Below are 4,407 nucleotides of genomic sequence, written 5' to 3' on the forward strand. Positions count from 1 at the left end.
TCTTATTGTAGTTTTGATTTGAATTTCCCTAATAATTAGTGATGTTGAACATCTTTTCCTGAGTTTATTGGCCACTTCTATGCCTTCTTTAGAAAAATGTTTATTCAGTTGCTTTCCTCATTATTAAATTAGATTTTCTGTTGTTGTTGTTGAGTTGTAGGAAGTCTTTATATAATTCTTGTATCAATCCCTTATCTGATACATATTTTGCTAATATTTTTCCATTCTGTGGGTGGCTGATTTACTCTGTTGATAAAGATTTTCAACGCACAGAATTTCGTTTAATTTTGATGAAATCCAACTTATCTACATTTTTGTTGTTGTACATACATTTGTTGTCATATCCAAAAATCACGGCTAAATCCAATGTCATGAAAATTCTCCCCTATGTTTTCTTCTAAAATTTTGTAGTTTTAGTTCTCTGTTTAGCTCTTTGATCCATTTAAGTTAATTTTTGTGTGTGGTGAAAAGTAATGGTACAATTTCATTATTTGCATGTGGATAACCAGTTTTCTCTGCACGTTGTTGAAAAGAAGTTCCCACTGAATGTTTTTGAGACCCTGGTCAAAAATCATTTGACCACATATGTGAAGGGTTTGTTCTGGTATCTGTATTCTAGTTTATTGATTTGTGTCTGTCTTTATGCCAATACTACACTTTATTATTGTGGCTTTGTAGTAAGTCTTGAATCAGAAAATTATTTTATACGATTGTTTTGGCTATTTGGGGTACTTGAGGCTCTATATGAATTTTAGGATGTATTTGTCTATTTCTGAAAAAAACCTCACTGGAATCACGATAGACATTTCATTGAATCGGAATTTTCCTTATGGTAGTATTGACATCTAAATAACATTAAGTTTTCCAATCCATGAACACAACATGCCTTTGTGTTTATTTGTCTCTTCACTTTCTTTCAGCAATGTTTTGTGATTCTCAGTGCACAAGGATGTTGCCTTCCTTGTTGAGTGTATTCCTAAGTATTATATTCTTTTTGACGATATTATAAATGCAATTCTTTCTTAAATTCTTTTTAGGGTCGCACATTTACTAGCGTACAGAAATACAAATGATTTTGTATCTTGCAACATTGCTGAATTAGATTGTTGGTTCTAAGAGATGTTTTGTGCACTCTTTAGAATAGAGCCCTTCTCCCTCCACCTGCCACCACCTCCATCTTGTTTTCCATTTTCCCATCTTTTCAACATCATTACATCCACTTTGTGTGTGGGGCTGTGAAATTGACAACATTGTTCAATTGTCTAGTATATATCGCTAAAATACAAAAATATAAATTATTGTAAAACCTGATGATCTTTTAGTTACTATGTCTATATGAGGTATTCTCATTATTATTACTATTTTCTCTGTCAAGGCACTTTTAGAATTGTAAATTTACAGGCAATACTGAAAATTTTCAGAAAATGTTCTCAAGATATTTAGAATTTTCAAGAATATATTTTTCAATAAAATATTTCTCATTTACTTTTCTGTGTTTTGTTCATGCTGTTTGAATATGGTGTATCATACATATCAATTCTGAAAAAATGTTTTTTTGATAATAATAACTCCATTATTATCTTACTATGTGCTTTCTAAGAAAGACAATAAGCATATGTTGGTTTCCCTGTATTAATTCTCTAATTCTCCTACCTTGCAAAATGACAATCTTTTTCTGTTGCTTTTGCTGTTACTTTCTTTTCATTCTGATAGATATTTTCACTTTGTCTTTGAAATTTTCACTCAATCTTTTTTTATCAGTTTCATAGTTTTTAATTTGTAAGAGGCTTTCTTGTTACCTGAAACTATTTTACATGTCTCATAATATTTATCTTGTGGGATAATATGTCACAGTTCTTTGATGATATGATTCCCATTTTTGAAAAGTACATTCTCTTTCTGCATTTTTACAATGATGTGTGACTCACTGTATATTCGTGCAGAGTGTGTGTGAATAAGTGTGTGTATGTATGTACATTTGTTCATCTTCTTCTTTCATTTTGGAAACTTCCTTAAAAGTCTGGTAGCATTCAACTCTAGAATAACATGCCAGACTAGAACTTTACATACTGTGTGGAGCTTCTTCACTTACAATGTCTCTGGAGGAGAATTCCTCCTCCTACCTCCAGGAAGGACTCTCAGAGTACTATTTCCTTTTTTCCATTTAAGTGACTGAATGTTTCTCTATCCAAATTCCTTCTTTCAGAGTCTTCAACTATTTCATCTCTCATTGTGCCTTTTGCTCACCTGCTGACTTTTAATTTGTAACATGTCTATTTCTTAATCATCATAATAATTGAGTTTTAAGAGGGAGGGATGATAAATACGTGTGCTTAAATTCACATACTTATCTAGGATTGGAAATGATTCTAAATACAAGAAAAACAAAGGGAAGAAAGGAATGAGTAAGACAAAGTGTTATAAAGTAATGTATGATGTTATATAAATGTTAGAGAAGCAGAGAGATAGAAAACATGTCATTTGGAAGAGCTTGAGCAAAGTCCTGAAAGCTACACTGAGCATGGTGTAGAGATTTTCAAGTAAAGGGTCTTCTTTAACTGCAGCATTCGGAACTTGAGTGAGGAGGCAGAAGAGAATGACTTTGTGTAAGTGGCACTTAACAATAAGGATTCGTGCAATATTTAAGAACAGATGAGCCAAATTATAATATCTAACTTCAAGAAAACATCTAACTTCAAGAAAGATTTGTCATTACTTGGCCAAGTAAATTTAAGAAATAAATATAACTCCTCAACATGAGCTGATAGGCTACTGTAGGATTAGAGGAAAGTTTTAGGGCTTAAATACGAAAGAAAAATCATCCCTTATGGGTCATAAACATTTATTGATACTAGAACTATACAATGTATACAGTTACATATATTTTCTATGCTTACATTTTGAATACAACACCTGATTTTGATGATATGTGAGTCTGTGTAGGGTAGTAAAACACACTTATCCTAATAAAGTCACAATTCAAATGTTGTTTTGAAATAATTTTAAGGATTTCTAAGAAAACACTTTGGCCACAAATATTTGCATATTCAAATTTCAATGTCTGGATTAGAAAATAAGATTTTTTTTCTTTCAAATGGATAAGTTCAGTTCATTTAAGAGCCATAAAATTTTATGTAATACACAGTCTGACTACAATAATAAGTTAAAAATAGCTTATAGTTTTGTACTTAACTTACTCTCTTGTTTGACTCTAGGAAAAATAATATCAGCTCCCCTATGGAAAATTATAATCAAACATCCACTGATTTCATCTTATTGGGGTTGTTTCCACCACCAAGAATTGGCCTGTTCCTCTTCATTCTTATTGTTCTCATTTTCCTAATGGCTCTGTTTGGCAACCTGTCCATGATTCATCTCATCTTCCTGGACACCCAGCTCCACACACCCATGTACTTTTTACTTAGTCAGCTCTCCATCATTGACTTGAATTACATCTCCACCATTGTTCCAAAAATGGTTTCTAATTATTTCTTAGGAAAAAAGTCTATCTCCTTCATTGGATGTGGGGTTCAGAGCTTCCTTTTCTTGACTTTAGCAGTTGCAGAAGCACTGCTCTTGACATCTATGGCCTATGATCATTATGTAGCTATTTGTTTTCCTCTCCACTATCCCATTCATATGAGCAAAAGAGTATGTGTGCTGATGATAATAGGATCTTGGACCATGGGCTCTATCAACTCTTGTGCCCACACCACATAAGCCCTCCAAATCCCGTACTGTCAATCCAGGGCCATCAACCATTTCCTCTGTGACATCCCAGCCATGTTGACTCTGGCCTGCATGGATACCTGGGTTTATGAGTATACAGTGTTTGTGAGCACCACCCTCTTCCTCGTGTTGCCTTTTATTGGTATTGCATGCTCCTATGGCCAGGTTCTCCTTGTTGTCCACCACATGCACTCACCAGAAGGGAGGAAGAAGGCCAATTCGACCTGCAGCACTCACCTCACTGTGGTGACTTTCTATTATGCTCCATTTGTTTACACTTATCTGCACCCAAGATCCCTCAGATCTCCAACAGAGGACAAGGTTCTGGCTGTCTTCTACACCATCCTGACCCCAATGCTAAACCCCATCATCTACAGCCTGAGAAACAGAGAGGTGATGGGGGCCCTAAGAAGGGTAATTCAGAGAATCTGTGCTGTAAAAACGTAGGCAGAGCTTTTTGCATGTGTAGCCAGGACTTGGATACAAGTTCATGTATCAGTGTACAGTAATTAGAATTATTATTTTATGCCTAGAGTGCAAGAACTAAAATTAGAGCAGAAGAAAATCACTCATGTCTGGACAAAATTATTTTGCAATAAACTAATCATTTCAACCCTTATCCTTTGTTCTTCATGGTGCATTTTCACATTAACTTCAAATTCATTTCCAAATGCATTT

The 4,407-nt window shown here is 34.2% G+C and overlaps 1 pseudogene; it reads left to right on the forward strand.

The window, feature by feature from the left end:
- Window positions 1–3,237: 3,237 nt before the first annotated feature.
- On the forward strand, window positions 3,238–4,176 carry LOC139043626 (olfactory receptor 2L5-like; annotated as a pseudogene).
- Window positions 4,177–4,407: the final 231 nt, after the last annotated feature.

This window comes from Equus asinus, unplaced genomic scaffold (assembly GCF_041296235.1).
Source record: "Equus asinus isolate D_3611 breed Donkey unplaced genomic scaffold, EquAss-T2T_v2 contig_307, whole genome shotgun sequence".
Lineage (NCBI taxonomy): Eukaryota > Metazoa > Chordata > Mammalia > Perissodactyla > Equidae > Equus > Equus asinus.